This window comes from Lonchura striata, chromosome 10, assembly GCF_046129695.1.
Source record: "Lonchura striata isolate bLonStr1 chromosome 10, bLonStr1.mat, whole genome shotgun sequence".
NCBI lineage: Eukaryota > Metazoa > Chordata > Aves > Passeriformes > Estrildidae > Lonchura > Lonchura striata.
In genome coordinates this window covers 3,093,792-3,106,095 of record NC_134612.1, presented here as the reverse complement: position 1 = coordinate 3,106,095, position 12,304 = coordinate 3,093,792, and the positions used below count along the sequence as shown (strand labels likewise).

The 12,304-nt window shown below is 40.6% G+C and overlaps 1 protein-coding gene across 1 annotated transcript in view; it reads right to left on the bottom strand.

Moving 5' to 3' along the window:
- The window catches only part of AMER3 (APC membrane recruitment protein 3), a 41,052-nt gene that overhangs the window by 5,298 nt on the left and 23,450 nt on the right, over positions 1-12,304 (bottom strand). The window lies entirely within an intron of this gene.

The following is a 12,304-nucleotide window of genomic DNA, read 5'->3' as shown; positions in this document are numbered from 1 at the left end:
CATCTTCCTGCAAGTGTTTTTTTTAGCAGTAGTTTTGTCATTAGGCTTCTGAATTTTCATTAACTAAGTAAAGCAAGCCCCCAAAGTCCTTGCTGTTTCTAAAAATGTGCTTATAGTTTCCCATGATTCTTTCCGGTGATGCAGTGCAATGGTTTCCCAGTCTTTTTGCAGAGGAACCTCACTTAAAGAACCAGAAGTGGAAAGCTGCAATCAGTTCTGTTTTGTTTTAATATTTTCCTACCAACTGCAGCTTTCCCATTGCCCCTCCTACCCAACCCAGACTTGTCAGCTTTCCCTTCCTTTGGTTTTGTCCTGTTCCTATCCCACAACATCTCCATCTCTGCTGCTGTCACAGGCAGCAGTGGTACTAAAACAGAGCAAATACATTTGGGCAGATGAATCTGTTTCTGGTGTCATTTGTGTCCCTTTGCAGGTAGAGTCCTTCTCTCGAGCTCATCTAAATTACTCTCTTCATGGCATGGAAGGCACTGATGTAAAGAAGTCCAGGTTGAATGAGGCAGTAGAGGAAAGGATATGCCTACTCCTCCCCTGGATGGTTCTTGTTAAGTACCTGCCTAAGGAACTCCTAAAAAATATTATCAGATCAGCTGAGACAGACCTCTCCAGTGTATTGCAACTAACAGGCTCTCGTGGATGCAATTCAGGGTATGGCTCTTGCTGCACTCTTGATTTCCTTGTGCCAGCTGCAACCTCTGCCCATTGTGAGGAGCAGGCACCAGAACAGTGACTGCACAGCCTGACTGATGTAAAGGGGGAAACATGGTCACCAAAGCCATCTCTGTGGCAGTGTGAGCTTGCTCTTCCCAATTCTCAGTGAAAGCTCTGAAGCATGAAAAATAGGGTTAGAAATTCAACTGATAAAAGTCACCCCCAGCAAACAGGAAACAGCTTAGAGGTGGCTTACTTAAGTAAAAAGCAGTTATTGTCCTCTTACTATCTATATTTCATGTAACTGGAATATAATTCATATAAATTTAAGACATCATTATACTCCTTCAATACTCATTATTCTTACTCAGAAATTGATGTTAGGCTCTCCTGACCACAATCAGCTTGTCAGTGTCCCTAGGCAGTAGCAGAAATGACTCCCCAGTTTGAGCCCATGCTCGAAGTGCTGGGAATGGCTGCATTCCTGCCTGCTCTGCTGACCCAGGCACGCTTCCCAAGCAAGGAGGAGGCCTAATCCTTTGAGAATCCCAAACACAAATCCTGCAGCAGTACTTGGCAGGCCAGCACGGGAATTTGTGATATTCATAAGCTTGCTGCAGTTTGTTTGCCTTGATCTGGAGGCTGTTTTTCCACGGGTTAGAAGGCACTGATGAAGCAGTTTCCCCCTGTCGCACTGTGCGGAGCTGAGCGGATTTTCCCTGCGGAGCCCAAGCGCAGCACTGCTGGTGGAGCACTGACCCCTCGCGGCTGAGCTGCTGGGTCCGAGCTGCAGCGTTTTTATAGAGCAGATACATTTTGTGATTGGGCTTTCCATGACAGGATGGATGAGGCCAGGTCGACTGCAGTGAGGAGTTTGTCAAGCTGGCTCCCAAGTTGCACAATTTCTACAATTTTTTTGCTTAGAGGAAGAGTTTCTTCGCCGTGTCAAGTCTTTCAGGATGCTTGCCTAAAGTGAGGGGTTTGGCACCTGAAAGTCCCCATGTAACCTGAATGATGGCAGTTCCTGAAAAAATCAAAGAATATGAATATTTCTGGACAAATGTTATGAAAATCTGCTAAATGCGAAGATCTTCTTGAGCTGTTTGGATTGCTGTGCTTCCTTCTGTTAAGGGTACTCGGCGAAACTCCCAGTGTGTGCCCTGTCATCAGAAAGGTGTTTCTGCCAGTTTGTTAAAGCAATGTCATTTACAGATCTCTAAAGCCCCATCTGCTATGAAAAATCATGCCAAAGCTCTGTCACTCTGGTGAAATAAATGTCATCCATTTTACAGTGAAGTAAGTAAAAAACACGAGGTAGTCACATGGTTATTCACAATACTAACGTCAGCATCAAAGCTGGTAAAGAACATGAAATTTCTGAATGTGTGTTCCCTGCTCTGGGCCCTGGGAGATGCTGCTACACAGCCCAGAGGAAAGGACAGCAGACAGTGCAATGGGTCTGGCAGCAATTGTGGAAAATTTCCACCATACAGGTTTTACCTAACAATCTGAGTTGAAATGAATTCAAAACTCTGCCTGTAATCACTGAAGTCTGAAAACATCAGTGAGCATCTCGGCCTTCACAAGAATACAGAACGGATTTTGACAGTACAAGGTTCCATGTTCACATGTTTACAGCTGTGCCAGCCGGCGCAGGTGAACATTGCTCTGGCCCCACAAAACCCAACATGAAGGATTTTAATGATATGCAGGTGTCCCGTTCTATGCAGCAGTGTCAGCTGGTGAGCACGAGGTGGCACAGCAGAACAGCAGTAGGGGAAAGAAGAGAGAGCTGCAGCAGGGTCATGGGGAGGTCTGGTAGCCGAATTTTCAGGTCCTGACTGTGTGTCTGGCAATTGCAGCCTGTAAGTTCCAATATCATCATCGCTACTAAGTCCTGTTCTCTCACAGAATGCCTGATTTTTTACTAGTTCCTAGGTAGCAGCCCAGTCATTCCATCTGCAGATTCCCTAGAGTTTATGATGAATATCAGCTCTGTCCTGACTGGCATTATTAAATGACTCAGTTCCTGAGCTGGTCCCCTTTTATGATGAAGTTTTCATGACATCTCCACTCTACCTGCAAATTAAAACTGGGTGATAAATCCAGTGATGTTCAACTCTCACTTCCTTCCTCCTAAAATCATATTTGATGTTTTTTCTCTTTTTTTCTGGTGTGACTTTTTATCATTTTAATTTATAAGCCTTGTTGTACAGACTTTGAACACTGAGCCTTTAAGGCCAGAAGGGATGTTTTGCAAGATCAATTGCTCGTGTGCCTAAGGAAATCTGTTTAAAAAATATTTGATGCAGCCTTTGCTGGAGAGAAGAGTGTCTTGGGAGTTATTAGTGTCAGGAGCAAGTTAGAATGCAGGGCCACTGTCCCCATAAGGGCTTGGTTTGCAGAATCTTGCATTGTAAGATTTCTCCTTCTCTCATCTGGGACAAATTGAGAGTGAAGAGTGAGAATTGAGACTGATTGGATGAGTGAAGTTCAACATGTATTGATGGAAGATTGGACTATTGTGGACATTCCAAGCTGGAGAAAATCTGCTGATTGCAGTGGAAGAGGAACAGAAGAAGCTGATTCTAAGTCAAGAAGTCTGAATTGAAAGCTAAATAACAACATCAGTTAAGAGATGAATAAAGACTTCAGTGCCCCCCACCTCTGCCCCACCACTACCACCCCCCCAAAGAAAAAAAGCTGATCAACTTAGTAGACATTGGGAGTGGGAAACTGAGGCAGGCCCTTTGCAAGAGCTGTTTCTACCATGAGGGAATGCCCTGAAGCATTCGTTGTCTAGCCTGGTCATTGAACTGCTGTAACCTTGATGCCAAGGTTATTCAACAGCTGTGCTATCATGCAGAGCTAATTGCCCTGGCTGGTTGTGTAGATTGACAGTTAGCTGGGAATCATATGGAATGATTTTCAGATGGGGAATATGCTGCCTTTCAAAAGTTTCAATATTATTTGTGAAAATTCAGTTTTACTGGAACAATAAAAGATGCTTCCAGGAAAACAGAAAAAAATGCCTCACTACCTAGAAGATTTTACAGTAGAACAGAAATTATCATAATCAGCATGCACAGAACAGAAAGATATTCTATCTTAATGGTATGCTGTGGAGATATGCAAAAACTCCCTTTCCATAAAAAAAAAGCATTGTTTTAAAAATCGTAATCATGAATTGGCCTGATTTTTAAAAAATGGAGGGGTTTTATTTTCCAGTCACTTCAGTTTCAGGGCACATACCATTTCAGAATGGCTCCTTGAGCACACTACTGCACACTAACAAAAATAAGTAGCTATTTCTATTCAAAAACATATTTTGTAGGAAATTCCCAATACTACTGGGTTGTATTTCAATCCTGTTGAAGACTGACCACTCATATAGAAATACTGCAGCTGTGCTGGTGCTCCATGAGCTCAGAGGATCTCTCTGTAAGGGACAGAGGCCCTTGATGCTGTAATATTGTATCTCTGCACTCTATGCAGTTTTGTTTCCTTGTGAAACTCAAATTCTCAGTCTGTGTCAGAATGAGCTTTAGAAAAAATCTATTTCATGTTCCCTGTCCTCTTCCAATTTTTATATGCCACTCCAGAGGTTTTAAGAAGCCCAAGCAGTGTTTTCCAGGTAGAGGCTCCCCCATGGTTCAAAGGCCAGGACTGCTCTACAGATTTTGTGTTGGCAGAGTTATGCACAGATCAGCACCTGGTGTGTGACCTGACAAATAGTTATGTTGTCAGAAGTTACTTGTGCACAAAAAAACAACTTGTCACTCCCAGGTAATCAAGATGTTATAATGTAAAAACCTTTTTTCACTGTTATAAGCTGCATCTGCATTGAAATGCTGTGCCAGCACAATATACTGCATTATATTATAATACATGATCCTGTGCTGACAACGCATTCTGAGTGTGGACCTGGCCTAACTTGCTAGTTCCTTCTTTCCCTGAGCTACACAATAGAAAAGACACAGAAAGCAAATAAAGACCAAGCCTCTTTAACTGCTTCTTGCTGGAAGAACAGTCCTGTAATAGTAACGTGGTCCTTGGCTGTTCTCTAGTTCTGAAATGTTTGTGTCTGACCCCGTAACTCAGTGACAAACTGCAAGTTTTATACCACTTTAGCCCCTTTTCCCTGCTTTTCTTAACTACATCACATGTGGCTTATCAGAAACCAGTGTTCTCTTCCTTCGTGATGACATTCTTTCCATAAAACTTTGTATTACTTCAGACCCATAGTAAAAAAATTCAGAGCAGAAAATTTGTTAGATTAAATATTTTATGAGCATGTGAACAAATGAAGTAATCAGAATGTGATAAAATAACTGAATTTCTCTTCATTTTTTTCTTTGTCTCAAGTGGCTTGAATAACATCCTTCTTAAATGCTGTCTCTGAGAGAAACAGTGTGTGAGCTCAGTTGTGCTTTCATAAATACCCAATAATTCCTGCAAGTTAAAATATCATCACATGCTTACTGCACTTGATTATGAAGGCAGGGACAGACCATCAGAATTTGTCTTTAATCTCTAATTCCAAACAAAGTTTGCTGTTCTGCTGTCTGCAGCTTCTTCCTGTCCTCATTGTCTGCTTCACAGCTCACTTTCAACCTCTGAGTCAAGGTCACAGTCTGAAAATCAATTTTCCATGCCTCCATTACGCCTTCCTCAACCTTATTTCTTTTCTTATCTCTCTCACTGAAAGAGCTGCCTACACAGCTAAGGTTGAAGCATGAGACAAATTCACATGTGCAAAATCTTAGCCAAATAGGAAGCCTATAATGAAATAATCTGTAAATAATCTCTGTCCCAGCTATCAAGAGCCTTTCAGATTATTTATATTGGATAGTCATTTAAATCTCGTCAGTGCTGCATTGTGCTGCTGTTGATTGAAATGGTAATGAATGCAATACAGTCTCTCAAATGGTTCATTTTTTAAAAAAATGCATCATTTACAGGCAGTTAGCAGTGTTCAGTTGCATCTGGCTCATTGATTGCCAAGTACAAGCTGGCTGTGTCTGCAGGGCACAGTCAGTCTGGCTTGCTACGGACCCTATGTCATCTTTGTGTTTCAAATCTATGGTGTATTTGCTGACTTGCTAAAGTTAGGGTCAGCAAACAAGCTCCCAGCAACCAAGAGTAAGTAGGAAACTGCTCTAAGTATGTTTGCAATTAATTGTTCTGAGCCAATTCTTTTTCTTCTGCTCTTACAGCCCACTATCTTGTAAGTCACTGCACTGCTCTGACTCAAAATTCTCTGTCTGTTCTCATATGCAGGCTGTGTCTGCATCTGTTTTATTCTGTGCATAAAATCCTTTTATCCACATGTCTAAGGCTGTAGCTCATGTTCTGTTTATATTACTTCTAAGGTATCAAAATTTGTCTTTCCTCTGGCCTTGATAAGCACAGTCTTGCTTGTTCTCATCTACTCAGAATACTGTCATTTGGAATCAGTATTCTGTCTGATTATGCAAACCCAAATACGTGTTACTTTGTGTGTTTTCCCTCATTTATCTTACTCTGTAAGATCCATGATTTGGTAGTTGACGCCCTTTCAAGGCTTCTGTGGGCCAATCTCAGCCTGCCAGTTGTATCCTAGTCTACTTAAATACTGATTGTTGTTTATGATTAGTCAACAATCAGTGTCCTCCCTCTGTCCCTGTTATACTTCCAATGAAGAAATGTAATGTTCTGTTCCATGGGGCTTCCAGCGTTTGGAAGTCCATTCCTAAAGGTATGAAAACATTGATGACACTTCAAATTCTGAAGGGTCAAAGGGTGCTCTCATTTTTCTTGTACTGTTCCATTTGTCTGTATCTATTTGTGGGTCTTTGTTTTGCATTGTCATTTCCAGACATCATTTCTAGCCCTTTGGAGAACATCCCCAAAACTTGACCCTGATTTATACAGCATTTAACATGTAAGGAGAAGGACAGTAAAGGCTAGGAAGTCATACATTCAGGTCTGGAATACATGGTTATGGCAGCAACAGAAATGGTTACATGATCCTTATTCTTTGCTCCCACAAAACTGAAATTGCAATTGACTTTTGCCTGAAGATTTTCTATGGTCAACTTGGTACTAGAGTTTACAAAATCCTCCTCATTTTTACCTCTTAATGCATTTATAAGGCTTATTGTGTGTTTTGGTCGTAAACAACCATTATATAGGTCTGTATTAAGTTTTTGTTAAGCATCACTAGAATGGAAATCTACATGAAGCAGTGATGTGTCACACAGGGGAACAAGAGTTGTTTTCCATCTGGAACAGTTCCAGATGTAAAATGAATTCTTACACTCTCGGTAACAAATTAATATCACTTCCTCCTATTGAAGAAGGCTGGACAGCAATAAATAGAGCTAAAGAGACATTGCCAAATATTACATGAAAATTTATTGGCTTCATTTTGAGCCATGATGAAATAAGGCAAATAATTTACTTTTTCTGCCCTAAAACATGCTGGGTTATACAGAGTTTAAACCTAAGGATGTAAAAACAAAATGGAACCATTTCTAGTACAGAAGATCAGCTGACTTGTCAATCCTTTAGCAGAGGAGTAATACTGACTGGGACAGCCTGTCATACTGGGTAGGAAATACTTTATTCCAGAAACACATGAGCAGGTTCAATTTCTACCAGAACCCCTCAGTCTGACAGAATGGGAAGGTCTACAAAGATACCAGGAGCTGCTAGGTGCCAGGGTGACATGCACCTCTTCTTTGGAGAGGTCTGAAAGTTCATCTGTCTTTCTAGTATCAGTTCATTTTTTTGTGCCACCCTTGAGAAGAGATAGTGCCTGCCTGTGCTCAGAGGCTCTGGAATCCTCCTGAAAAGGCTTCTCGACATGCTAATCTTTTCCAAAGAAGACAACCATACTATTAGAGAAAATTACACTCTCAGAGGGATTTATTAGCAGACAAAAGAGCCTTGCTAAGTTATTTTTCTTGCAGGTGCTTGATTCACATATTGCAAGAAAGGTAGACCAAGGAAGTCATCTGTGCCCTGGGGCTTTCAAAACTGTTGTGGTGTTTAAGAAGCAATTCTTCAAAAATGCCTCTGTGGAAGTAAAGCTAAAGAGATCAGGTGGATTTATTAGATGATGAGATCTGATCCAGGCAGCCCAGGTTTGACATTTTTGGCAGGCATCCAAATTATAGCACCATCCAAACTGGTAAAAAATTGACTCTGAGGGAAACACTGCTGTCATCAGACCCTTGACTTCTGTCTGTGGTGCTCTGGAGAGAGTGCCTGTCTCAGCACATGGATTTGGATCCAGGTAGGGGAACAGTACCTGAGGAGAGGCTGAATTGGGGCACAATCTTTGTGACCCCTTCAGACCAGCCTAGCTGAAGCTTGTTCAGCTCCACAGGCACTGCTGAGAGGTCCCAGTTCTTTACTATCCAGGGCAGCCTTGGCAGCTGGATTTTATCTTTTTGGTCCTCAGCAAAGTCAGGCACTGAGGACCCTACTGTGCAGTTTTCCTTTATGCTTCTGCCAGTTTAATTTGTTTCACTTGCAATAGGAATATTTTCTTCAGTTGACCCTCCCTCACCTGGTAACTGTGTTTCTAAAAACATGTCACATCTTTGACCTCCTAACAAAGAGCCAACGCATTAAAAATGCACGAGGCCCTTGTGAGGGGGGCAGCTGAATGGCTGCATTAGCACCAAGGCTGAATTATTGATAGAAGGGGTGACTTTTACTTTCCTTTTAGCTATTGAATAATAGATTAAAAGCTACTCAATAAGATTATTTTTATTACTCACATAAATTACTTGTTCAGTTAAGAAGAGTGAGGAGAACAAATGAAAAGCACCCTGGGGTGGCAAATACGTTAAACTTCTTATGTTCTAGAATATTTATTAATTTTAGATACATTTTCAAATAAATGTTTTGATTTAACAGAAGTAATAAGGAATGTTTTGTAGAGTTCAGGAGACAGGAATAGACTGTTTTTTATGATACTCTCAGTGAAACTTATGAATAGAGAACTAATGTGTCCTGTATTAGCTGGTGCCCATTCTAACCCAAATAAGAAGTGTTATTTAACAGCTGAAATTGCCAGACTGACTAATACCTACTCTTTAGAATTGTGATGTTATTGAATCCCTCATGTGAATCCCTATATGTGATATGCCACACTGAGCTGTCATCATCTATGTAGTCCCAGAAAAATAATAACTTTGTTTGGTTTTGTTTTTCCTATTTAATTTGGAGACAGTAAAAATATTGCCCATTAACTCTTTTCAGGGATTAGTAATTTGTCTTGCTTTCTACACAGCTTTTGGCTCTCCTGGCTGGTTATTACTGTGGCCAGCAATGGTTCTGCTGCAGATTTCTTAAGTCAGTCAATTCCTACAAGGAGGTATTAGATGTCATGGTTGCCTACAATTTGGAATACACAGTTACTTCTGCATTTCCACTTGTGCTACCCTCCTGCAGGGCTGAATGATGTTGCTTTTGAACTGGACAACTCCTCTTCTGTCAGCTTTGAAATAATTTCAGCACAGACTCAGCAAGTATCAGGTAGTCTGGCTGGGCAGTTTTCTACTTACATCCCTGTGGCAACAATTTAAAAAAGAGGAAGAGCAAATTTCCTTTAACTGAAGTAATTAAAAATAATTTATTACAGCTTCTGAGGAAAAGCAGAACTTTCAAAATAATGCATTTTCATTCTTCTGCTGGTATTTTATTAGCCAAAGAACCAACAGTAATACAGCCACCAGTATTGCTTCATATAAGTACCTCAAAATGTTATGGTTTAGTCATGTTAGGCATTGATTTAGAACCCACTCAAATCTCTGAAAAAATCCCATGGACTTGTAATAGTCTCTGCAATATCTGTTGATGGGAGGCATTCCATTAAATACAGAAGCCAAGATTGGATTTATGTGGAATTGTACCTGTCAGCAGCCACACAGGGCAGTTTCCTTACAAATTCCCTAGCTGACAGGGAATAAACAATTACAATGCACCTCACAAGGCAATCTCCCTGGATGACAGCCTCAATATCCAGTTCCAATCCCCACACACTTTCAGATCATGAGTTCTCTACAGGGATGGGAGGGTTTGGTGAATTTTGTGATGCTGAAGACTGGTAGGAAGAGAAGGAAGGCAGTGGGAGTTCACTGTGAGTAAGCTACTGAGTGACTATTCAAGGGTAAACCAGAAATATGTACCACTAACCTACTTAGTGCTGAAAGTCTCCATACTCCATTATTGATGAGCTGATCTACTTAATGCCCTCCCTGCTGCCTGCAGTTAGCTCAATAGCAGGATGATTTTGACTATTCCTCCATTTATTTTATTCATGTAATTAGATTTTCCCTGTTTTATGGCCTGATAGTTTAACCCAATGGAATATGTAGAGCTGAAATATATAAGATGAGTCAGCATTTTAGATCTGCTTTTAAAAGCTAAATTTAGGCACACAAGACTGTAAATTTTAGTCTTCATGGTCTGATAAGATCTACAAGAAAAAACCTTGAGGGTGCTAAAGTCTTCGAGTGCTTTAAGCTTGCAGTTTAGAACTGATGCATTTTAGCGTTTTTTTTGAAGACAGCTTCTGCAGGATTCTGAAGTATTGGCATTGTATTTTTGCCCTTTTTTGGTATTGTTAGTCAAACTCCAGCAACAGATCAGGTTTTTCATTGTTAAAGAAACACGTTGTCTCTGACAGGATAAAAAGGCAAATATTCTAGGAATTTTTCACTTTTAGAATGTATTAAAAAGATCTATTTTCAAAACTTGCTTTTAGGTTCAGTATATGTCATACACATAATGAGAGAGAGGCATATAAATTACATCTTAACTAGTATAAGTGACTCTCTTCACATTGCTGAAGGAGGTGATTTTAATTTTGGAAGTTAACTTCTTTTTTTAACTGAAGCAGTGAATCTGACAAATGTAGCTGTCAGCCATGCGTGGGGTGGGGAGGAAGGGAAAAGGAAGTCTTCCTGTGCTATGTTTAGCAGTGTTCATGACATAAATACAGCAATTGTCCTGGGCTGTAGTAATTTCTGTAAGTTTTATGATGCTGTTATTTGGAACTGCCTGTATGGTTTTGTGGGTTTTAAGTAATAGCAGTCTCCTGAAGGAAAAAAATGAATTAAAGCAGTGAGTCATCTAAGATGTGCCTTGGTAAACACCTTGGGGTAGGCAAAGTGCAAATGCCCAAATTGCTTCCTTTGAGCTTTGTAACCTCTAGGTTCCTGCCAGATTAAATTGTTTGCATTGCCAGTGATGGGGTACAACAGATCACAAGGGCTGTGAACGGTGGGGCAGATTTTATGCCGAGAGATGAGCTCATTTCCCTTCCTCTTGAAGAGAAATGAGTGCCTCCTTCACACTCTGGTAGTCCTGAGTGCCACAGAACTTAAGCAATCCTTGGCTTTTCTGCCAGGTGAAAACCTCATTTAGGTAAGTTTTTCTGCAAACTCTTCTGTGGTTTAACACACTCCTCTCAGGACACCTTAAGCTTTCTCCTAATGCTAAATGTTAAACACACCATTTCTGTGGGAAGTCTGGGAGGTCTTTTTGTTAACAGTTATTACTGGGAGTCTGGTATTGGAGCAACAGATCTTGGATCTAGGCAGACCTGCTTGGATAAAGATGAAGAATGTGAAAGGTACTACTGGGGTTACTGGTTCTACTCTAAAAGCAGTTTCAACCCAGAGGGAAATTAAAAGATAGGAGCACAAGTGCAGCTGAGTTTTCTTCAGCAGCACTTGAACTATGCCCAGCACTGCACCAAACGGAGAAGACAGTATTTCTGTGTCATCTTTGCATTCCTCTTTTTCAGTCATCAGTGTAGGCTTCTCTGTGCTCTCTTGTTTCAGACCCTATAGAGCTGCTCTGCCAACTGGAAATTGGCCAATATGAATGTGTGACAGAGATGTAGCCAGTTTTTGATTATACTGTTGAATGCTTTTTCCTAGCCACCCAAGTACTGCCTTGCCACACTGACAGTCTTTGAAGAGAGCATCCAGAGGATTTATAGTCTTTAATCAATCCTAAGAATCTGTCCTGTCACTCACTATCACCTTTACTGCCAGTTAATATTGCTCATTCAGTGCTTTGTAAGAAAATATTGAATCACTGACCCGTTTTCATGTCATAATCCAGCACAGGCTGTTTTGTAGCTCTTCCCTGCCATGTCCAAAAATTAGGACACATTAGTATTGTAAACTTGCATGTCCATTAAATTATGTGAATATAGAATGGGTTGCAGCATCTGGGAAATTTAGTCCAAGGGTGCCCAGTTGCAACACAATCAGCTGAATATGGCATTCTTCTTGCTCCTGACCTTCTGGGGAAGGGAATTCTATTTGATAAAGCAGAGTACTTACACAGTTATAATTTGTGTTTAGTAAGCATTTGTATTCCTGCAGATGAATCAGCTAAAAGGCCCCTACAGATTAAAAGCCGATCTATGCAGTATATGACCATCCTGTTTTATTTAAAAGATGAAAAGTGGCTACTTAGGCATCATAACTCAGTCATGTGTCTTATTTCAAGTTCCCATTTGCATCCTCTTCAGAAAGTCAATTAAGTGGTAAAAAGAACACAGTATGCAGGAGTAAGTTTTCTATATTTTATTGCTAAAATTTCTAAAAAAACTTGGAGAAGATGA